The following is a 24871-nucleotide window of genomic DNA, read 5'->3' as shown; positions in this document are numbered from 1 at the left end:
GGTGGAGGACTCAGCGTTGTATGTAATATCAGGATTTTACACTGTGGCCCATCTGTTTATTCACCCGTCCGTCCATCCACATTGTGTCTATTTTCATTTTTTCCACTCATCCTGTCTTCCATCCGTCCATCCATCCATCATGTGTTCATTTACATTTATTCCATCCATCCTTCCATTCATCCATCCCTTCATCCAAACAGTGTTTGATGGACCATTATTTGCCCCCTGCCTAAAACATCTGCATAAAATATGCTAATGAAATTAAAGAGGGAAGTGACAGGCTTGTTGCAGCCTGGTTGCGAATCCCTAATGATTCCCTGCCATCCTTGGAAGAAGCCTGATTAATTTAAGAAAGTCGACCGCTCCGGAGACCGATGAATTCCTGGAGGATTTGACCATTTAGGAGAACAAGAGGGAGGGAGGAACAGAAAACAGGGAGCCCCCCCGAAATACAGAGGCATAATTAATACATTGGAATCATATTTAATTAGCTGCATGCCAGAGGGGGGGGGGGGGGGGGGGGCGCATCCTCTCTGTTGTTTGTCGCGGCTTTTGTTCACATAATAGACTGCAGTTAGGACCTGGTGTTGATAATAGGGCCCCTATGGATCCTGGGCAAGGGTGATATCTCCTTCTCCTCCTCCTGCTCCGCCTGTTTCTCCTCCTCTTTGTCCTCCTCTTTCTCCTGCTCCTACTGCCCATCCTTTTGCTCCTCCTCTTCCTCCTGCCACATCTCCTCCTCCTCCTCCTCCTGCCCCTGCATGGAGGCTGGGGTCCCACTGACTTGCTGCTGACAAGGGATTTCATCATGATTCATCATGGTGCTTTGATGTGCTCCGCACACGGCCAGGCGAGGCAGAGAGCGAGAGCGTGTGATAGAGTTGCACGCCGAATCCAGGACTCTGTGGCTCTTGAGTGAATTATCTCTTTAATTGTGTGCTTCAGGTGCTTTTAATCTAGAGACGTGTTTTATTTATTTAATTTGTATTTTTTATAAAGCTGTGTTTTTTCGCCTCTCCTTTACAGGATGACGTGAAGACCTCGCTCGGAGTGTGAACGTCTGGTCGAGTGACATTCAGTGCTCATCCCTCCCCGATCGCTCCTCCCCCTCCTCCCTCCGGCGTCAGGTCCTCCCGGGAGCCCCGCGGGGATGGGGGTGCGCTCGGAAAAACCACGGACTTCCCACGGCCGCGGACGGGCCGCGTCGCCGTGGTCGCTGACCTGCTTCCTGCTGACCCTGAGCTCCTTCCTCCCGCCGACGGCCGCCTCGCCACCGCTCAACAGCTTCCTGTCGGAGCGGGGGGAGTGGTCGCTGAACCACCTGACCGTGCACCAGAGCACGGGGGCGCTGTACGTGGGCGCCGTCAACCGCATCTACAAACTCTCCGCCAACCTCACCCTCCTGGTGTCTCACGACACGGGCCCCGAGTACGACAACAAGGCCTGCTACCCCCCTCTCATCGTCCAGCCCTGCTCCGAGCCCCTGGCCTCCACGGACAACGTCAACAAGCTGCTGCTCATCGACTACTCCCAGAACCGGCTGCTGGCGTGCGGTAGCCTGTACCAGGGCGTGTGCAAGCTGTTGAGGCTGGACGACCTGTTCATCCTGGTGGAGCCCACGCACAAGAAGGAGCACTACCTCTCCAGCGACACCCAGACGGGCGCCATGTACGGGGTGATCGTGCCCTCCTCCCAGGGCCAGGACGGGACCCTGTTCATCGGGACGGCCGTGGGGGGCAAGCAGGACTACTTCCCCACCATCTCCAGCCGCAAGCTCCCCCGCGACCCCGAGTCGTCGGCCATGCTGGACTACGAGCTGCACACGGACTTCGTGTCGTCGCTCGTCAAGATCCCGTCCGACACGCTGGCGCTTGTGCCGCGCTTCGACATTTACTACGTCTACGGCTTCTCCAGCGGCGCCTTCGTCTACTTCCTCGCCGTGCAGCCCGAGACGCCCGGCGACGGCACGGCCGGCGGGTCGGCATCCCCGGGCGACCTGTTCTTCACCTCGCGCATCGTGCGCCTCTGCAAGGGCGACCGGAAGTTCCACTCGTACGTGTCGCTTCCTGTGGGCTGCGTGCACCGGGGGGAGGAGTACCGCCTGCTGCAGGCCGCTCACCTCTCAAAGGCCGGACGCGTCCTCGCCCGCTCCCTCAACATCAGCGCCCACGATGACGTCCTGTTTGCCGTCTTCTCCAAGGTGCCGTTACCGTGCGAACGGGGAATGTCTGAGTTCACGTTGAGCGTCTGGCTCGTTCACGCATGCACGTTTGCATTTGAGCTATTCGTCTCTAAAGCCTCCTTGTGTGTAAGGAAGGAGCTCTGCACGCTGGGTAAATGCCATTATTGTCCAACATTTCTTGATCTTGGTTATAATACAATATCAATTATATTTGGATTAAGGGGCAGAAACAGTACCATGACCCGCCGGACAACTCTGCCCTCTGTGTGTTCACCATCCGTGACATCAACGCACGCATCAAGGAGCGCCTGCAGTCCTGTTACCATGGCGAGGGCAACCTGGAGCTGCACTGGCTGCTGGGTAAAGACGTGCAGTGCACCAAGGCGGTAGGTGAAACCTGGATGTGTTCTTGGTCTAATGGAAGACTGGGGGTTCGATCTCTGCTGGCAACCTCCCTCTTAGGGGCCCCAACCGGCTCTTAATTGGGTGTGCTTTGCCTTCGGAAAGGGCACAACCTTTGTTCCCTCACATATATATTATTATTTTTTTATTTTATTTTTTGCCCCCCTAAAACTCAGTCAATATTTGGCCTACATAGACAACGTAGGTGTCAAAAGTTTCGTCTTGGTAGCGATTGAGTTGCTTCTATTGGAATTTACGTTCCGTTGCATGGTTTAGGCTCAAGTTAAGTTTTTGTGGCGAAAAGTGAAGCTAACGGTGGCTAATTTGCTAGCCACAGTCACTGACGTTACTTACGTCACTAACGTCACGAAAACACGCGTGACTACCTTTGGCAGAACATTCGTTTTGCATCTGTTAACTTGGGGGATAGCTAGGCTAACTATAGCTTTACTGCAAGGCAGCTGCAGAAACGCCACAAGCAAAGAGGCCAGGGTGATAACTATTTACTCATTTTACTTTGTGATATGACACACAATTGTGATGTGTAATGTACAGTATAAGCTGATATTATTAAGGAAGTACATCTACTTTCGGAAACAGTAGTCTACTATTTCACTGAAGTATTAGCATCATGACATTAGCCTGTCTTGCCCGGGCAACACATACTACAGTGGTCTATGATGTAGCGTTATCTGTTTTCAATCGTTAAAATAAACATTCCTCACATATACATTTTCGTTGTAGGATTTATTCTGACATTAGTAAACGATTTGTTGGTGAAATTACCATTACCTGTGGTTTCAAACCAGTGTAGCTCACTGCAACGCTGTAGCTTACGCGAGACACTACAAAAACATCTACACTACACAGCTGTTTAGGAAGTCAAACGGCGACAGAACATGTTCGGCACTCCCCTTACTTAAATCAAAAGTCTATCTAACTACTAACCTGAACTTCATTGCCACAGCCTAAACGTTGTCAATCTGTGCATGAAAATAATTAATTTCATCTTAAACCGTACAACGGAACGTGAAATCCAATTCAACCAACGCAATCGCTACCAAGACGAACACAGCAGTAGTCTAGTACTGTACCGTAGTAGTACAATTTACCGGGGCAGCTTCTCCACACAGGGCTATATCGCATTTTGCGTTGTTACTGACAATGATCGCTACCAGTAAGCTTTTTATGAATGAGCGATTTTCCACTAAATAAATGTCAAGCTTATTTACGTTTTGGGGGGCATATTTTCAGTTAGCAGATGGTACTGTTTGAATCGCGATTCCATCTTCTACTACCGGCTAACGTCGTAGAATAATCTTCAAAGGGGGTTCTTTATTAATGAATGAATGCAATGAGTAGGCTAAATGCCTGAAAATATGAGAAGGGAAAAACTTAAAATGACGTTTAAGTCATAGAGATTAGGTCAATTTTTACACCGGTCTGCCAAATGTATTCGTTTTGATTCAACGATGAGGCTGCCTCTTGCAGGGGAAATGAGAAGACATCTATTTCATTCTACACTTCACACGTATTTTCAGTTGTAAATGAGCAGCAAAAAAAATGCTTTTAAATCTATGTAATCTTTATAAATAATAAGTATGCATTTTTATATAAAATATACAGAAATATCAGTTGTAAAAATGTCATTCAAAAACGGACCCCTGTGCAAACGACGCAAGCAAGCACACCCTACAATTTCCCCAGAAATTATACCCTCTCTAGTTAGTGTTGATTCTTCATTCGACACACAAACACACAGAGACATACACATGCTCACACACACTCAGATCCATACACACACAAAAACACACACTCTCACACAGTAAACTGCAAAGGTCACAGGTTATTGAGTAGGACTTGTATCCACTGTGATTGCAGACTTGATTAGAAACCCAGCTGGTCTGGCTGTTCCCTGAGAGGAAGAGAGTAGGAGAGAGACTAGTGGAGGGAGAAGAGGAGGAAAGGAGGGTAAGAGGAGGAGAGGAGGGGAGAATTAGGAGGAGAGGACAAGAAGAGGAGGAGATGAGAAAGGGAGAGGAGGAAGGGAGAGGAGAAGGGGAGGAGGAGATGGGATGAGACGATAGAGAAGTGGAGGAGAGGAGAGAGAAGAGGAAAGAGAAGAGGGGAATAAGAGGAGAGAGAAGAGGGGATAGGAGGAGAGGAGAGATAAGAGAAGGCTAGGAGAGTATAGGAGAGGAGAGATAAGAAGAGGATAGGAGAGTAGAGGAGAGTGTAGATGAGGGGAGGAGAGGAGGACAGGGATTACAATGCTACAATGCTAATCAGAGGACTGCTGTAGAAGGCTTTGATTTGTCTCAGAGGTTTGGGCCTTCCTCTCCCTCTCTACGCCTCTCTATTCTTTTCTTTTTTTCTGTCTCCATATATTGCCTATTCTCTTTTCCTTTCTCTTCTTCTTGTTTCACTCTCTAATTCGTTCTTTTTTTCGTCACACATTTAACTTTCTCTCCCTCTCTCTTCGTTTTGTATCGTCCTTTCTCTGTGTACTTCTCTCCTATATTTTTTCTCTCCCTCCCTCCTTGCTTCATCTCTCTGTGGTTCCTTTCCCACTTTCACTTTATCTCCCTTTTTTCTCTCCCCGGACCCCCCCCCCCCCTCTCTCTCTCTCTCTCTCTCTTGCTCTCTGCTTGTCCATTCTGCGGTGGTGTTTGAACCCAGCTACACCAGCTCTCGACGTGAAAGAGAGGATTTTTTTCCCCTCGGTCCCTTTGTGTGTTTCTTCCTTGCTGCTGTGTTCTGAGAGCCTCTCCCCACCCAGCCGCCCTGCACCAGCGCATGGTCCTCATCCTCCATGCATCCACCACTTACTGCGCGCTCCACTCTTGTACTCTCCAACCACATTACCGACAGTGCCCACTATAGTCTCTCTGTCTCTCTTTCACTCTCTCTCTCTCACGCGTTCTCCTTCTCTCTTTCTCTCTCTCCCTGTCTCTCTCTCTGTCGCTCTCTTTCTCCTCTTCTCGCTCTCTGTCGTAACGTCTCTCTCTCTGTCTCTCTCTTTCTCTCTCTCTCTCTCTCTGTCTCTCTCTCTCGCGCGCTCTCTTTGTTCTGCTCATCTCTCTTTCATTTCCACTGTGGGAACAAAGCAAAGGAGATGTTCTTGGACAGGTAGCGGCAGAACAAATGTTTTGCCCTAAAAAGTGATATTTTTATTCGGTTTGACAGGCCATTAGGAGGGGTTTGAGGTGGGTGGAGGGAGATGTAACAGGACTGCTTGGAATGCGTCTGTCTTTGATGCTAAATCTAAACCTGACATCTCTTGGGCTTGTGTGTGTTTGTGTAAAGTCAGATCAAGCGATATCAAATCACAGCAACAGCGCCAAATACACGCCGTTCTCCTGGATGCCATGAGCAATTAGCTATACACACACACAAACACATACACATATACGGACAGTTCCCAGCACTGCTGACAAATGTAACAGCCTCAAATCTTTTGAAGTTGTCAGTTTAAATCCCGAAGAGTGTGGAAGTAGTATTTTGCAAGTAGATATGACACAATAGTACAGCAGTCTGACTTCCCTTACTCTGCTGTAGAAGGGACCGCCTTCTTTTTGTCTTTCTAACTCAATAATTTTTTTCCTTCTCTTTCTCTTTCTCTCTCCCTCTCCTCTCTCCCTCTCCTCTCTCCCTCTCTCCCTTGCTCTCAGTCCCTCTCTACCCCTTTCTTATCCCTTCCCATTTTCCTCTATCTCTCTCTCTTTTCCCCCCTCCCTCCCTCCCTCCCTCCCTCCCTCCCTCCCTCCCTCCCTCCCTCCCTCCCTCCCTCCCTCCCTCCCTCCCTCCCTCCCTCCCTCCCTCCCCTCGCTCTCCCTCCCCCCCCCGCTCTGTGTCCTCTGCCTCATCCCTCTCTGCAGCCCGTCCCCATCGACGACCACTTCTGTGGGCTGGACATCAACCAGCCGCTGGGCGGCTCCCAGCTGGTGTCCGGCCTGACCGTGTTCACCGAGACCAGGGACAGACTGACCTCGGTCTCCTCCTACACCTACGATGGATACAGCGTGGCCTTCCTGGGCACACGCAGCGGCCGACTGAAGAAGGTCAGTGTGGATGTGCCCTCAGAGATGAGGAAGGAAAACTGGAGGCGATCCCTAACGGTTCGGTTTTATCCGAAGTGACGTCCAAATATCGCTTGGAGAAATGAGAAATATAAGCATCCAACACATTTTTGCCAAATGTATAAATGTCCAAACTGAATCAACCCTGTGACTAAATAGAAACTCATTTGACATCAAATGGCTCCACATGTATAATAAACTGTTGGTTTTGTTTTGTTTACGGCTTCGATCCAAATCACATCTACGTACATTTGAGACGTATTCAAAGACCCCCTCGAACAGACTCTTGTTCTAATGTAATTCTGATGTACTCATTTAACAGACACTTTGATCCAAAGTGACATAAGTCACAGGGAGATTTGAACCTGCAACATCTTACGCAATCTGCAGTCAAGTGCTCTTATCACTGAGCTGTACTCTGGTCATCATCTTCTGTGCAGTTGTGCTCCAGTACGAACTGTTCCTTAGTTTACAGTAAATGAGGTCAAATGAACGATAGAGTATGTAGAAAGATTCTGTTTCCCCTTCACTGTGAATGCTCAGCTATATGAGTTCCTATGAGGTTGTGTGTATGGTTTGTGTGTGTGGTGTGCATAATGTGTGTTGTGTGTTTATGGTGTGTGGATAATCTGTGTATGGCGTGTGTGGTGTTTGTGTGTGTGTAATGTGTTTATGGTGGGTGTATGATGTGTGTATGGTGCTTGTGAGTGTGGGTGAATGGTGTGTTTGTGGTGTGCGTGCGTGTGAGGACAGGGTCCATTATTACGACAGTATGTGTGGGTCTGGTTGAGTCCGCTGAGCCCCATGAACAGCATCCGATCACATCTCCTGTCCTCCATCATCCCTCCATCCCAGGGGAAGGGGAGGCCTGACGGTGGAAAGCAGAAGACCACCTCGCAAAGGTCACACCCAGGGCAAGGTCGGAGAGGCCACAGAGGGGAGAGGTCAGATGGATAATAGACAGTCTCACGCCCCCCTGGACTTGCCTCTTTCAGCCTCCAATCCCCCCAAACACTCCAGTCCTCTAACCCCCCATCTCCACTCCCCTTCAGCCCTCTGGCCCTCTGGCCTTCAACCCTCCAGTCCTCTTGCCCTCCACACCCCCAGCTACCCAGACCTCCAGCTACCCAGACCCCCAGCCCTCCAGACCCCAGCTACCCAGACCCCTAGCCCTCCAGACCCCAGCTACCCAGACCCCCAGCCCTCCAGACCCACAGCTACCCAGACCCCTAGCCCTCCAGATCCCAGCTACCCAGACCCCCAGCCCTCCAGACCCACAGCTACCCAGACCCCTAGCCCTCCAGATCCCAGCTACCCAGCTACCCAGACCCAGAGTCACATTCCCACTCTTTCCCTCTGCAGTTGTGCTCCTCCACCATATGCTGACCAGCGTGCTCCATCTTATTGGTGGTTGAGTTCTCCTCAGTAATTGGGTCACCAGCAGTCTCTGTGTTAGTTAACTGACCCCGCCACAGCCTCCCCCCATACCCCAAACACACACACACTCACTCACACTTACACACACCCATGCAAGCACACACACTTACACACACATACACACACATGCACACACACACACTCAAACACACACACACTCACTGAGCCCCAGTGATAGCAGGCTGTAGCGTGGCTGCTGTACATTCTAATAAGATTAAGCAGGGCAGTATAATTCATGACAGTGTCAGCAAGCTGTGGCTTAACCCCTCAGACACAGCTGCACACACAGGCACACACACACGCACATACCCACACACAGGGACACAGGGCATGCCTCTGAACGTGATGACCTTTGGGGTGACCTCTGAGTGACGTTTACCAGAGAAGATGTACCTGGACACGCAGTAGCAACCGCTCATCCCCTGTGTTAAGGTATCGCTGGATTTGACCGCCGAAAAAGCTCCCACCCACACTTGCGTTCCGCGTTCCCTCGATCCCATGGAGAACAAGCCTGGCGAGGACCTTCTCCTCGGTGGAACGGAGGAGAGAGTCCTGCAGCTCGGAGCTAAATGTTCTGAGCGTTCCGAGGGCACGGCTGGGGAGGGCTGGCGCAGGAAGCAGGGGTGTGCTGATTGAAGTCAATAGGCCGGAGAGACAGATGGAGGGAAGGCAGAGGGAGAGAGGTGCGCTGGGGGGACGGTGTGTTTGAGGCTAGATTGAAAGGATTTTCACATTTGCATGCAGGGTGCCGCCGAAGTCGGCACCCTGAGTAGAATGGAGAGTCGGGTCTTGGAACAGACAAAGCTCTGACACACATTCACACACACACACATTCGCACACAAGTGCACACACACGCAGATGTGCAACCAGTGGTGGTCGATGTGGTCTATGAAATGGAGAGCAGATGTGTATTGTTCCCTCGCCGCTCTCCCACATTATCCCTGGGTTGACCATGGGAACTGGGAGACAAAGGGATGAGATGGAGGGATGGGGAGCTCTGTAGGAGGCCAGGAAGGATAGAACAGGAAGCAGGGTCCTGGAGGGGAGAGAGAGAGAGAGAGAGAGAGAGAGAGAGAGAGAGAGAGAGAGAGAGAGAGAGAGAGAGGAGTTGGCAGAAGGGACAGAGAGAGACAGAAGAATCTGTGGTTCTGTTGTAGACCTGAGGATATAGAAGCTTGGCAACTTGCCACATCAGAGTGGTACTGTAGGCTCCTGAGAAAGCCGGGCTTAGAAAATCACACCGTGCAGAACAATGCTCTCTCTCTCTCTTTCTCTCTCCCTCTCTCTCTCTCTCCCTATCTTTCTCTTTTTCACACACAAGCATGCATACACACACGCATACGCACACGCACAAGTTTTGTAGGCATGCATGTACCCTTATACACAAAATATGCCTGCATGCATGCATGAACACACACACACACACAATCACCATGCTTTCATTCTGGTTGGTAATGGTGTGCGTTAGTGGTTAGCACACATCTTGTCCACAGTTGAGGATCAATAAGTCTGTTTGTGCGCTAATGTGATGGCTGAATGATTAAAGCAGGGTTGGAACATAGATGTAACACCATCAAACTGCTCCAGAATGTTACCCAGTGTCATTATATAATCCTCTCCTGTCTCCCTTTCCTCTCCTCTCCTTTCTTCTAATCTCCTCCTCCCCTTCTCATTTCCTCTTCTCTCCCTTCCTCTCCCCTTCTCTCCTCTCTATTCCTCTCATTTCTTCTCGTCTCGTCTACTCTCCTCTTTTTTCTCTCATCTCCTCTCTTCTCCCCCTTCCTCCTCTCCCCTCCTCCTCTCCTCTCCCCTCCTCCTCTCTCCTCTCCCCTCCTCCTCTCCCCTCCTCCTCCCCCCTCCTCCTCTCCCCTCCTCCTCTCCTCTCCCCTCTTCCTCTCTCCTCTCCCCTCCTCCTCTCCCCTCCTCCTCCCCCCTCCTCCTCCCCACTCCTCCTCTCTCCTCCCCCCTCCTCCTATCTCCTCTCTCCTCTCTCATTAGTATTCACACCAGAGTGCAGGATGTGGGTTAATCAATGTCCACTCTCCCTTCTGTCAGCTACAATCTGCCCAAACTCCCAGCCACTCAACCCTGAAGGTGGCCAGTTGTACTGGCCTCACGTCACTGTATGTCCAGTCTGGTTCTGTCACGGGTCAATTCTACCAGAGCGGCACACACTCCTGAATTCAGTCCATTTCATTCTATCTTCTGACAAAAGCATGGCCTGTTTTCAGACGACCTGCCATTGACAAACAGGTTTGCGTGACAGTTGCCTTCGGCACCCATTTCAGATTAGTTCAAGGTTGGCGGCTCTCTCAAAACAAGTCGCAGTGACCTGACGGGGGGGAACAATTTTATCTGTTATCCGCAGAGGTAGACAGTGCACTGTCGTGACGGTGGAGGAGTGTGCTAGAGAGAGATACGTCTGTCTGGGTTGGAGGAATTAACAAATACTAGCCTCCAACCGACAGCCATTCTCATTGGTCACTTGGCAGGCTGACAGGGATTGGCTAACAGGGGATGTGTTTGTGCCAGATGCTCTGCCCCACTGGGCTCGGCCCTGCGCCCATATGGACTCGCTCGGAAGGATTGGTCACTCAGGGCCACTATGTAAACAAACCAATCAGGTGTCATAGATACCCGCCTCTGTCTGAGAGGAAAGGTACTTCTGTCGGATGATTGGTCGTCTCTGCTTCCTCTGTCAACATGGTCACCCGGATAGGAAGAAATCCCCGAAATCCGTTCCATGTGGAAGTTTGAGCGATTCCTCATTCACTGCTAGAGCTCACTAAGCTCGTCTGAGCCACGAGAGATAGGTCTGTTTTCCCTGGCGCGTCTCACAGGGGGTGAAAGGTCAAATGAGCAGCCAGAGAGAGTCCCAGATGGAACTCTGGGAAACACTTCTTTCATTCGAAAGAACGCGTGGCGTCAGATGACATATCCCGCGATAGATGTCGACTCGGCCAGTCCGGTCCGCGTCACATGCCGTGCCCTTGAAAGAGAGGCCTTTGTCTCGCGTCATGAGGACGGAAATCGGGCGAACCGAATGAAGCACCTCTCAGTCACCACGTGTCTCGTCTCACCATCTGCTGGCCCGTGATAAACACGTTTATAGGGGACAAGGAAGAAAGGTTAAAGAGCAAGTATGTTACGCAGACAGCTAAGGATCCCTCTCAACCAGTGAAGGGGACCACATACACACGCTCAGATTGAGCAACTGTATGTGTGTGTGTGTTGCACACATCCAAACATGCTGGGTTCTGTAGTTTGGGTTTTGTTGTCTTGTCTCTTGAATTTTGCTTCGTACTCTTATTTACAATCCATTTCCGACATGAAATTGCTATGTTTGTTTCTATGGTTGATGGCACTACGGGCATGTGTCTAGCAGTGAAAGGTAGGCCACCTTTTCCTCGTGTTCACATCATTTGGGACCACAAACAGTGGACCATACTAGATACACACACACACATCATACACACACACACACACCAGAAGCACACATCAACCCACCCGTTCTGCAACTAGCAGTCTCATTATAAAACCAATTAAACCCTCCTCCTCTCATTATAGGCCGGCTGGATTAGAGACAGATTGAGGACCTGTTGTGGTCCCACAGGACTGTGGCCTTTTTGGCCCTGTTCAGATTATAAAACCCTGTTTAAAACATACTGAAATCTAACTCTCCCCGGGTCAAAAGGTCAACGCTGCTGAATGAGCTCACCAGATTGGACCTTGGCAAGATCCCCAGGCCCAGTTGCACCATGTAACACCCTGCTAAATACCCGTCTCTCTGTCTTTCTAATTCTCTTACTTTCTCACACTTTCTTTTCTCTCTTTCTCTCACCCCTCTTTCTCCCTCTCTTTCTTTGTCTCTCACTCTGTCTCTATCTCTCTGGGCAATTTGAGTTTTTATTTCTGAACTAATCTAGCACGTGGAACATACTCACAAGCCCAATGTGGAGTGTGGGAAACTAAATTGAATAAGACTCCACTTTGTGTGGGATTGTGGTGAGAGAGAGGCATGAGGGAGGCGAAGGAGGAATAGTCTGATCACTCCTCTCCTGTCCCCAACACTGATCACTTCTCTCCTGTCCCCAAACACTGATCACTTCTCTCCTGTCCCCAACACTGATCACTCCTCTCCTGTCCCCAAACACTGATCACTCCTCTCCTGTCCCCAAACACTGATCACTTCTCTCCTGTCCCCAAACACTGATCACTTCTCTCCTGTCCTTGCATGACTGGTAGGATGCCCCCGGACTTGCAGACATCACTGGTACCCTGCTGAGTGATATGGTGCTATATGATATGGTCAACTGTATCTCTCTTTTTGTCTCTTTCTTACTATCCATATATCTTTGCATGTCTCTGTCCTTCACGCTTACCATGTATCCGTCACTCTTTCTCTTTCTTTCTCTCTCTCTCTCTCTCTCTCTCTCTCTCTCTCTCTCTCTCTCTCTCTCTCTCTCTCTCTCTCTCTCTCTCTCTCTCTCTCTCTCTCTCTCTCTCTCTCCCCCTCTCCTCTCTCAATGTCACTACATTTCTCTCTCTCTCTTTCTGCCTCTCTCTGGCTCCGTAACTGGAAGGTGGGGCTTTGATAGATTGGTACCGTTTTGGAGAGCCAGGGGGTCCAATCATGCAATCAGTTTTTATTGATTGCTACTTTCTGTATAGACTGGCAAAGCTATACCACTGTCTGTGACAACTGGGTGCAAGTACAGGGCCAAGGACACAAAGCATAGAAATGAACAGATTTGAGTGAAAATCTTGTATTATATAAGGTAAATGATGTGCAGGTGTACATGTGTGTGTTTGGTGTATGTGAGAGAGACTGTGTGTGTGTGTGTGTCAGGAGGTTTGAGCAGGTGAGTGTGTATGTGTATGGCAGAAGGGCTAAGGAGGTGTGTGTACAGTATGTGTGTGTGTGGTGGGGGCTGAGCAAGTGTTGTGTGTGTAGGTGGGGGTACATTTCCCTACGTGCCAGCGGGGTGTCTACTCTGTGTGTGTTTTCTTAATGAGTCCCAACATATTGTGGTTTCAAAGTCATGCCAAAGTGAGGTGAGTCTGCAGAGAAGTCTGGCTCTTGTCGGGCTGTTTGTGGTCCAGGCAGCTGGACGACCAGCCAGTGATCAGCACCACGTCCAGACAACCTGGACCCACAATCAAAAGGGTCTGTTCAGTCCCAGCCAGCTTTTGCAAGCCTTGCTTTAACCGACTGTCTTTCTCTCTCTCTCTTCTCTCTCTCTCTCTCTCCTCTCTCTCTCTCTCTCTCTCTCTCTCTCTCTCTCTCTCTCTCTCTCTGTCTCACCCCGCTGCTCTTCCCCCCCCTCTCTTTCTCTACTCAACTCCCCCCTTTTCTCCCTCCTCCCTTTTCTCTCTCTCGCCCCCCCTTTCTCAAACCCCCCTTCTCCCTCTCTCTCCCCCTTCTCTCTCTCTTTCAATCCCCTCTCTCTCCTCCCTCTCTTTCTCAACGCCCCGTCTCTTTCCCCCCTCTCTCTCTCTCTCTCTCAACCCCCCCCTCTCCCCCTTTCTCAACGCCCCCCCTCTCTCCCCCCCCCTCTCTCCCCCCCCCCCAGGTGAGGGTGGACGGCCCAGGGGGTCTGCAGTATGAGACGGTGAGCGTAATGGCGGACGGCCGCCCCGTGCTGCGCGACATGCTTTCTTCTCGCTCGACCGCGCCTCGCTCTACGTCATGTCCGACCGCCAGGGTGAGCAGCCCGTCCAATCACGCGACGCCGCCGTTGAATAACACCATGGGGGGGGGAGAGCGGGGGGAGAACGGGTTGGGAGAAAGGGGGAGGGGGGGCATCATCCAGAAGGCAGGGGTCGGATGCATCTACTCCATGATTATGTATTTTCCGTCATCATGGGAACGATTTGACAGGCTTTCCACGACAGACTCTTTTTTTTTAGATGCCGTGATTTGCTTCGGAGTGACATTCATTTCTGTCGTTCTGTGACTGATGATGTTAGATTGGACGGTGCATGGAAGGATCCTTGATAGATGTTTTTAGATGCCAAATTGATGTCCTTGACATCTTAGCTCACAAGCAAAGGCGGACTGCTGGTCTTATTGAATATGTTGAAGCTGTTCCAATGAGGTGTTTGTGAGAAAAGCTTGAAAGGCAGCAAGGGATAGCACACTGTTTGTGTACACTGTGTGAGATGAGATCATTCTGAATAGAAATGCGACATCAACAATCATCTTCATCGCAACAATGAAGGGACAAACCTATTCTCCTTCCTGTATTGCATGTGTGTATCTTGTTTGCTCCGCACACTCTCCTTGAGGATGGGAAATATACAGGGACGTGCAGATGGCGAGGTCACTGTCCTAATTACTCATTCATGCACACTGACCTACACACATCTTAGACATACAGCCCCACAGACATCTTAGACCTGCAGAACCACACACATCTTAGACACACAGCCTCACACACATCTTAGACCTGCAGAAACCGCACACATCTTAGACACACAGCCTCACACACATCTTAGACCTGCAGAACCGCACACATCTTAGACACACAGCCTCACACACATCCTAGACCTGCAGAACCACACACATCTCAGACACACAGCCTCACACACATCTGAGACCTGCAGAACCGCACACATCTTAGACACACAGCCTCACACATATCCTAGACCTGCAGAACCGCACACTATCTTAGACACACAGCCTCACACACATCCTAGACCTGCAGAACCGCACACATCTTAGACACACAGCCTCACACACATCTTAGACCTGCAGAACCACACACATCTTAGACACACAGCCTCACACACATCCTAGACCTGCAGAACCACACACATCTTAGACATACAGCCTCACACACATCCTAGACCTGCAGAACCGCACACATCTTAGACACACACACCCCCATAAGCTACCATGGGATTCTTTACTGCTGTGGGTTTGTAAGAATAGTGTGCTGTCCTTGTGTGTATTACCTAAGCTACTGTCTGTCCTTGTGTGTATTACCTAAGCTACTGTGTGTTATGTTGCATCGCGTTGTGTGGTAGTGCGTTGCGTTGCATTTTTGCGAGTGTTGCGTTGTGTTGCGTTTTGCCAGTGTTGCGTTGTGTGTGATCCGCTGGGTTCTTTCATCTGGGCTGTCATCCCAGGCGTCTGACTGTCCTTACTGGCTGCTGTCCTCTGCTCTCACTGGAGATAAGAGGGAACAGCAGTAATCACTTACTCTTCCCATCAAGTGATTACGCTGAGTCACACACACACACACACACCACAAACACCACACACACACACTCACCACACACACGCACACTCACCACACACACACTCACCACACCACACACACACCACACACACGCACTGATGCACAGAGCTGTGAAATGGGATTAGGCTCCAGAGTGGCCAGAAACCTCCCCCCCCCCACCCCACACACACGCTGTCACTTGTCTTCGAACTTCTGGAATTTATTTTGTTATAACCCCCTCCTTCCTTCCTCCCTCCCACACACACGCGCGCACATAAACACAACCAAACGCTCCGCACAGTAAGAAGGACAAGGACGTAGAGGGCAGCCCTGTCAGTACGCTCATGTGGATGCTGGAAGGCTGACTGTGGAGCAGGGAGTGGGAAGAGAGGGCTTGTGTGGTTGGGGCGATAGAAGGATGAAGGGGTTGGGGGAGGGGGAGGGGATGGGAGAATGAAGGGATGGAGGTTGGCCGAGTGGGCGGGTATGGTGGAGAAATGCCTCCTAATACAAATGAAGGCAGCTGCTTGGCGTGTGTGTGACGGAGTGGAAGAGACTGGGCATCTCTTATTGATGAGGTCCGCTTGTTCAAGGAGACACGTGGTCAGGCTTTCTTCGAGGAGACGCGAACGTTGCTCTGCATCCAGACCTGGGTCAGGCACGCCGCAGCGGCCGAGGGAGGCGGTTTAAATCGGTTCTAGATCGCAACAAGTTTCGCGAGTGATTGGGACTATCAAGGTTCTAACTCAAAGGAATTGGAATCATTCTGGTGTGCCTGTTGTATGAACGTGAATATTCTAGAAAGACTAGGGAGATGACATGACGAGAGCCATGGAAACCCAACAGCCCCTAACCCAGGCCTAGCCTAACCCAGGCCTAGCCTAACCCAGGCCTAGCCTAACCCAGGCCTAGCCTAACCCAGGCCTATCCTAACCCAGGACTAGCCTAACCCAGGCCTAGCCTAACCCAGGCCTAGCCTAGACCCAGGCCTAGCCTATCTCTGGGTCAACCCAGACCGTACTCAGGCCTAACCAAGGTCTGGCCTAGCTTATCCCAGCCTTTGCCAGGTGTAGCCTAGACATATCCGACCAGAACCTCTCATGTGCGGGTGCGGGGAGCCGCAGAGTGAAGCCCGCTCCTCTGCAGGCTCCTCTCCTCCACTCCCATCATGCATCACTCCTCCTTCGCGGAGCGTTGCCGAGGCTGTCGAGGAGGGGCAAGGGGGCCAGCCGGGCGTGCTCATGCAGGCCTCCTGTCCCTCCAGCATGGCCAAGGGACCGCGCGAGGGGACGGGGGACGGGAGAGGATGTGGGGGGGAGTGTGGGGAGGAATGAGGGGGGCGGGGCGGGGGTGGACAGGGGGAGATTTGGGGGAGGTATTTCTGCAAGCCGAACAATGGAGAGATGATGTGGAATGAGCAGCGCGGCGGCGCTGGCAGATTTGGCTGCGATGGTGCGACCCTCGCGGAATAACAATGAGCCCCGCTGTCTCCTGCCAGCCGAGGAGCCCAGCCATGAGCAAGCAGAGCGGGGAGAGCAGGATGTCTGTGTGATGGCGTGTGTGCGTGTGCGATGGTATGTGTGTGTTTATCTGTTTACTGTCGACTAAAACACCTTGTATAAGGGTGTCATCCCCCCGGATGTCAGTTTCTCAAATGACGAGAGCGTCGCCCTATGGAACACGGCATCCTAAAGTCCTCTCCCCTGTTAGATACGTGCAGCCTGAGCTGTAAACCTGGATGGGAACAAGTGCAGGGACACCCCTCCCTGGGTGTCAGTACCCCACGGCTCCAGGAACAATCCCGTCTGAGTGCTGCGACGAGAAAATGTCAAGTCCTCACTTGCCTTCCTCATCCTCATCCTCTCTCTCCCTCATCCTCTTTGTTCTGACCGGCGCTCCGTTCTGGAGAGAGCAGAGCAGGCTGGGCTGAGGGCATTGTTCAGCAATGGGTGGATTAGAATGACTCCTTTTATTGCGATGAGTATTATCAGAGCAAAGCGGATGAGAGATGAGCTTAGTCGCACCTATGGCTGTTAGCCCAGTTTAGCGGAGCAGTCGAGACTTGGGCTCTCCGCGCTGTACGACGAGGCGCTCGTGCATTTAGCAGATGCTTCCATCCACAGGCAGACACGGGGAGGGATTTGAACCCGCGACCTCGGCGGTGTCACAGGCTACCGCTGATCTATACCCCCCCCTTGCATGCGTCGAGGCGGCGCTTTATAAACAGGCCCAGTCTGTCCCCGCCCCACCTTTTGAAAACATGCTCAGCCCCATCCCATCCAGCGTCGTGGTGTCCTCTTTCTCCAGTTAGGTGCTGTACTTCTGTCGTCAAAGCCCCGCCCCCCCCCCCACCACCACCTTCATCCTCTCCACCCGTGTTCGTGGAGTGTTGATTCCCGTTTGTTTTGTTTGTTTAGACAAGGAGTGTTCTGTCTCTCCGTCCTCGCTCCCTGACCCCCGTTGTCCCTGTGTCACATCCACTGTCTGGGGTCTTCAGCAGCTCAGGCACCACAAGGAACTGTCTGAACGATGACCTTTACCCTCTGACCTCTGCCCTCCCTCACACACACACACACCCATCTGATTTCTGTCTCCGTCTCTGACTGTCTGGCTAAGTGGATGGTTTGATACGGGGGGTGGGGGGGGGGGGGGGGTAGAATATCAGCCACTGAAGATTTACTTTTGTTTGGCTGCCTTTGAATGCTCTGTGTTACATTTCAGCCAATCGATACTGGGCATGATATCTCTACAGCTTATGAATGCTCACTGATACTCTGCAACACTGTGTTCTACACAAAGGCAAAGCATTTCCCACAAACAACCTTGCTTTAGGTGTGTCCCAAAAAAAAAAGCCTTAATCTGGACTTTTGGAGGGGTAAATTGCAGCAAATCTGGATTTGATTGGTGCAGCCACACTGGGCCAGTGTAATAGCCCGGCCTAATCTGTCATCTTTCTCTTCTCTCTGGGAGCTGAAGCATTCCGGATGACATCAAATGATGACGTTTATATAATTTGTTCCCATTTGACAGCTGTGAGGAGAATCAGAATGTAGAACTGTGTCAAAATGAATAAACATTACAAACTGAGTACTGACTTTAACTCGTAGCAGTATGAAGGACGAGACACGTTCTCTGATTACCCATGAGCCTTTGTGTGATTTGCGGAAGTAAATTGTTCATGGACACTGACATTGGGCCAGCTTTGGCTATCTGAACATAATGGTGGGGTTGGCAAGATGTATAAAAAATTGTTTGATGACATACATTTTTTCCGCATTTTCTTTTTTATTTAAGGAACGCTGGTTAGAACTGCTTTAGGTGTTCTGTTGCTACAGTTTATGAGTTACCGCTGGTTCTATGAAATCCAAATGTCCACGTTGTGATGATGTCATTCTTATATATTTATAGGACTGTGACAGAGTCAGGTTGCCATGTTGATGCCTGTACAGTGTTCAAATCTAAATAGATATCTGAAAGCCAGCCACAATTATTAATTTAATGAATGACAACAGGCAGGAAAAAAAACACATTCTTCCTGCTCTCTATTTTAAGAAGAAATAGATTCCAACTCATTGTGATTCCGAGCTGTCTTCTTCCTTGGAGGGACACGGGGAGGGGGGGGGACAAACCCTCTCTAAAGCTGAAGAGAAGATTCAGAGCCGTGTGCGGGGGGGGGGGGGGCGTGTGGGGTCAGGGTCACAGAGGTTAAAGGTTGAAGCTGCCCCCTGCTACTTCTCTAGTTAGGTTGTCGTTTTATAGGCTGTTGAACCCTTCCAGATTCGGTCTTTGTTTGTAGATTGCCTACCCACCCCCCACCACCCCCCACCCTCACTCCCCCCACCCTCACTCCCCCCACCCCACCCCCCCCCCCCCCTCCCCCCCCACGAAAATCCATCCAAAAATGATTTCGGCTAATGAAATGCGCTAAATGCTGCCTGAACACTTAAAAAAGAAAGAGAGAGAGAGATAAATAGAGAGGAGGGGAAAGAAAACGGTTTATAAAAAGTCATTTTGCTGCGAGCTGAAGATAATCCGTTTTACAAACACAGACCTGAGACGGAACACACTTAGGCCATCGACAGCACCCGCAATCCCCCCCCAAACCCATAATCCACTCCTCATTTGGGATTGGTTACATCAGGAAATTGCTTGTGTTGTCTGTCAAGGCCTGGAATGATAAGAGAAGTGTGATGTAGTACAGTGACGGCATCAGCCTGTTTTGTGTATGCAGGGACTACAGCGCTGCCCACTCAACAGTAACCTCTGTCAAAGCAACAGTACAGCTAATGGAAAGGATGGTGCCATTTACCTTATCCACAGATAGAGAGGTGTGTGTGTGTGTGCCTACGTGTGCTCGTGCTGGTGTATGTTTGTGTTTGGGTTGTGTAGTGTAGGTTTGTCTGTGTGTTTGTGTGTGTCAGTGTGCACGTATTAGTGCATATATTTGTATGTATGTGTTCGAGTCTAAGATTTCCACAGCATCTTCCCTGTGTGTACGCCAGTACAGACATGACCAATACTTATATGATTAAGACATCCGTGACCAATACATACATGACTACTACATACTAGGTATGTGAATCTCCATCACAGAGGCTGCTAAATAACTTGATGCTTTGGAATTCAATATAGTACAGAATGAGTTTGATTTCATTCATTTCATAAAATTCATAAATGAACAAAAAGTGAACCTTTAACAAACTTGTTTCTCTAGTGCTGTCTTATTACGCAACTCATTCAGCAAGCATCTCATGTATGCTGTTTCCTTTATACTTCTACAAAAACTCTTAGCCCTTTCACAAACGGGCCTCCTCACAAGTCTTTCTAGTGCAAACAAAACCTTGGCTTGAACCAGTCATTCTTTCATGTTCTGTCTCCTGTTTCACTTTTAAAACACCTCACATTTAACAGTTAAACCATTTGAAGGATACTCAGGATTAACAATGAAGCGTAGTGCATGTGAGGTAAATACTGCCTGCAGTCTGACGTGCTTCATACCATCTTCAGGTAGGGGAACTCACCCGTGAGCAGAAAGCAGTGCTGCTGTTTCTGAACATTAAAAACCTTTTATAGCGGCAAGGCCCATTTTTCCAGTTTGCATGTGTTTTGTTCAATTGTCCGTGTCTCTTGAAAAACCTGAAGTGTCGCCAAACGTTTGATGGGTAGCAAATCTTCCTCTTTCCACTCACGTCACGGTTGTCTTACAGGTGTGTTTCAGATGTGTTTCAGGTGTGTTAAAGCTGTGCTACAGGCGTGCTAGAATAGCCCTGTGATATGTGTGTTACAGATGGGTTACAAGTGGGTACCTGTGTACAGGTGTGTTACATCTGTGTTCCAGATGTGTTACATCTGTGTTCCAGGTGTGTTACGTCTGTGTTCCAGGTGTGTTACATCTGTGTTCAGGTGTGTTACATCTGTGTTCCAGATGTGTTACATCTGTGTTCCAGGTGTGTTACGTCTGTGTTCCAGGTGTGTTACGTCTGTGTTCCAGGTGCGTTTAAGGTGTGTTCCAGGTGCGTTTAAGGTGTGTTCCAGCTTTGTTGTTGATGTGCTGCAGGTGGTGCAGGTGCCGGTGGAGGCGTGGTGAGCAGTACGGGTCGTGTGGAGAGTGCCTCAGCTCTGGAGACCCCCACTGTGGCTGGTGTGTCCTCCACAACACGTGAGTTCACAATCTGATATGGGCTGGCTACGATGCGAACTCATTCATGCCAATAAAGCACTATTGAATTTCAACCTGTGGTTTGGGACACCTACTGTCACCTACTGGTGGTTTGTATGGGACCGGTGGTTTTAGACACGTACTGGGGTGTAGAATGACAGACCGTGAGGCACACTTTTTCGTGGAAACAAGCGTCGAACTGAAGTTGTGTCGCAGGGGAACGTTGGCTCTGAACGTAGCCTGTGCTGTCTGCTCCTGGTCGAGACTATACCCCTTTCACCAGACAGAACACAGGATAAAGATAAGTAGTTATAATCCCCCTAAAATGGGTGCCATTTAGGACAGATGCAGAATATTCGGAGAACGCTATTGTGTTTTTGGTAGAGAAAAGAGGGGCAGGAGAGAGAGAGAGAGAGAGAGAGAGAGAGAGAGAGAGAGAGAGAGAGAGAGAGAGAAAATAAATAAAGGGGGGCAGAGGAAAGAGAGATGAGCCAGGGACAGAGAGAGACAACAGACCAAAAGTTGAGACTGAGAAACACAGAGAAACGATGAAAGAGAAAGACAGAGAGAGAGAGAGAGGGAGAGAGAGAGAGAGAGAGAGAGAGGAGAGGGAGAGAGGGAGAGAGAGCAAGCGAGAGCAAAAGATCGACAGAAAAACAGAGAGAGAGCGAGACACAGACAGAGGGAAACAGAGCGGGACAAAAAGAGAGAGAGACAGAAAGACTAGTGCTGGCGAGGGATTAAACCCGAGGCGAGAGCAGCGGGACACCACAGCCAGAGAGCCACTGCTGTGGCCTCTGGAACATTTTGGACCCTGACAGAGCGGGCTTATCCGCTCTATCTTAATGATCTGACCCCCAGCTCGGCTTACGTCAGAGAGCGGCACAGACGCGCAGGGGATTGGGAAGATTAAAATGCTGGGTTTCTGAAACGGACCAGCCCTGGAAGAGACCTCGGCAAGGATTTGTGGATGCGTTGCGATTTGCATTTTAACTATCTTTATCAGTGCCATCATCTAAATTAAACCGCTTTGGGCAGAGTCGCCCATATTGAAGGGAATATACTGTCTAACTCACACTATGCAGAATACATAAAAATGAATATATTCTATGTACCGTATACTGTAATTATGCATTATCATTGATTGATTGATCAGGATTTTCCCCTTGAAATCTCCGTTTACTGTCTCTATGTGTAACTATGGAAACACCACTGTGTTGGTTGAACAGTATATTGACTGTTTCCGTATTGACTGTTCCCTGCAAGGTAAAGGATGTATACGATCTACCGAGGGAAAGGCACATCTTGGAGTGTGTGTGTATGTGAGGTGGGGGGGTCAAGTGACGTGTAATCTGGCGTAGGTGGCATCATTTACGTGGCGTGTGTGTGTGTATGTGTGTGTACCAGTCCATACATGTCTAGACAGCAGGATGGTGTGTTTCCATTTAGTCATTTGTGTTCCAGCCTGTGTCATCTCACAGACTCTGTCACACATGGAGATCACACAGGCACCATCACTATAAATCCCTGAATACTAATAGCTCTTTAAGTGCTGCCTGTGTATGTGTGTGTGTGTGTGTGTGTGTTAGTGGAACACGCTGGTCTACAGACGTGCTTGAAGTGGGTGTACGTATTTGTATGTGTGTGAGTGTGCGTTACTGTAATGTAACCCTGCTCGTTCCCTGGTGTGTAGATGTGCGAGGAGAGAGCGCTGTGACAGGGCGGCTGAGGCCTTCCGCTTTGCCACAGAAACAGAGCGCTGTGTGAAGGTCATCTCTCACCCCGACAGCATTGCTGTGTCAGCTGACAGTGTGCCGGTGAGTTCACCAGCCCAGCCCTCCACTTTGATAACGCTCTCCACCCGACCTTCAGGCCGTCGTCTCAACTGGAAGGTCATTAGTGATATCGTGTGGACCGGAATGGAGTTTTGATAACCTCTTCTCTGCTCGGCCTTCTCCTCTTCGCGCTCCTCCTTTCTCCTCCGTTCCTCTTGTCTCTCTTCTCTTTCCTCCTCTTTTTTTTCTGTGTCCCTCCCCTCTCTTCTCTTCTCCTCTCTTCTCTTCTCTTCTCTTCTCTTCTCCTCCCCTCCCCTCCCCTCCCCTCCCCTCCCCTCCCCTCCCCTCCCCTCCCCTCCCCTCCCCTCTCCTCTCCTCTCCTCCCTCCCTCCCTCCCTCCCTCCCTCCCTCTCTCTCCTCTCCTCTCCTCTCCTCTCCTCCCCTCCCTTCTCCTCTCCTCCCCTCCCTTCTCCTCTCCTCTCCTCCACTCCCTTCTCCTCTCCTCTCCTCCCAGCTCCTGCTGGAGGTCAGTAATGTTCCAGACCTCTCTGCTGGGATCAGCTGTTCCTTCGGCCAGCAGGCGGAGGTCGAGGGTCACGTTAACGGGAACCGGGTCATGTGTCTGTCTCCATCCGGGAAGGACGTTCCCCAGATCCCCCAAGGCCAAGGTGAGCTGTGACATCACTTCCTGTGCCACTGTGCCAAGCAGCAGAGTAATGGATGCGATGGGACCAATAGCAGCTGGACACCTGAAAGAGAGGGAGGGGGGGGGGGAGAGAGCGAGAGAGAGAGAGAGAGAGAGAGAGAGAGAGAGAGAGAGAGAGAGAGAGAGAGAGAGAGAGAGAGAGAGAGAGAGGGGGGGAGGATCTTGTAGAACGGATATGCACTCACCATGTCCTTTTCTCTTGGGTTCCCTTTTTCTTCTCTGCCCTACTTCCCCTGTGTCTTTCTCTCACTTTACACTGTCTCATTCTCCACCTCTCTTTGTCTGTCTTTCCCCTCCTTCCCTCTCGTGTCTCGTCCGTCTCTCTTTCTCCTGCCATCCCTCTATCTCTCTCCCTGCCCCCCTCTCTTCCTCCCTCTTTCTATCTGTCCCTTTATAACTCTCCCTCTCTCTGTCTCCCTCTCTCCTTCCTTCCCTCCCTCTCTCTCCCTCTCTCTTTCTCTCTAACTCTCCCTCTCTCTGTCTCCCTCTCTCCTTCCTTCCCTCCCTTTCTCTCTTCATCTCCCTCCTTCCTTCCCTCTCTCTCTCTCTCTCTCTCTCTCTCTCTCTCTCTCTCTCTCTCTCCCTCTGTCAGACTGGTCGGGAGTGGAGCTGCGTCTCAACTCCAAGGAGACAGGCCAGATGCTGGGCAGCACGGAGGTCAAGTTCTATAACTGCAGCATGCATCAAACGTAAGTGAGGCTCCTGCCCTCCACTCTCTCTCTCTCTCTCTCTCTCTCTCTCTCTCTCTCTCTCTCTCTCTCTCTCTCTCTCTCTCTATCTCTCTCTCTATCTCTCTCTCCGTCTCTCTCTCTTGCTGTGTATCACAGTTTGTCTCTACGTCTCTCCCCTTAACCCCGTCATAATGGCTTGATCTCTGGATTTAAAGAGGAGAGGACAGAAGAGGGAAAGGGGGGAAATGTGAGGAGGGATGAGAGAGGAGAGGAGAGACAAACTGACAGTCCCAGACTGTCTATACTTGTATGGGTGTGGATGTAGTTCTTTGTGTTCCAGTAGGCTACCCCACATCTATTGGCTTTGGGATTTACATATTCTAGTAAACCCTACAAATAATACTCCTGAAATCCCTCAACCAATCGGTAAGGTTATGGTCTATTCTGGGGATGTCTATTTTGGGGATGGTCTATTCTGGGCAGGCTAAATAGGGTCATGGTCTAATTCTGGTCCAGGAAGCTGGGCTGAAACCTTCACATCAGGAAGCTCATCACATCTGTTTCATCTCAATCTGGCCCCCATTAGCCACCCGGCGACTCTCTGTAACCTGGGATTCACATTTCAGACTAAACACTCTCCTAATCCCCCACTACCTCTCCCCCTATCCTGCTCTCCCCTCTCCCCCTCCTCTCCTCCGGATCTCCCCTCTCCCCTCCTCTCCTCCGGATCTCCCCT

General features: G+C 50.4%; 1 pseudogene; it reads left to right on the top strand.

Annotated features, from left to right (window-relative positions):
- Positions 1–1150: 1150 nt before the first annotated feature.
- The window catches only part of LOC136950635 (plexin-A2-like), a 39455-nt pseudogene continuing 15734 nt past the window's right edge, over positions 1151–24871 (top strand).

Source organism: Osmerus mordax, chromosome 1 (genome assembly GCF_038355195.1).
Source record: "Osmerus mordax isolate fOsmMor3 chromosome 1, fOsmMor3.pri, whole genome shotgun sequence".
Taxonomy (NCBI): Eukaryota; Metazoa; Chordata; class Actinopteri; order Osmeriformes; family Osmeridae; genus Osmerus; species Osmerus mordax.
The sequence above is the reverse complement of the archived record's forward strand: the minus strand, read 5'-3'. Positions and strand labels throughout refer to the sequence as shown.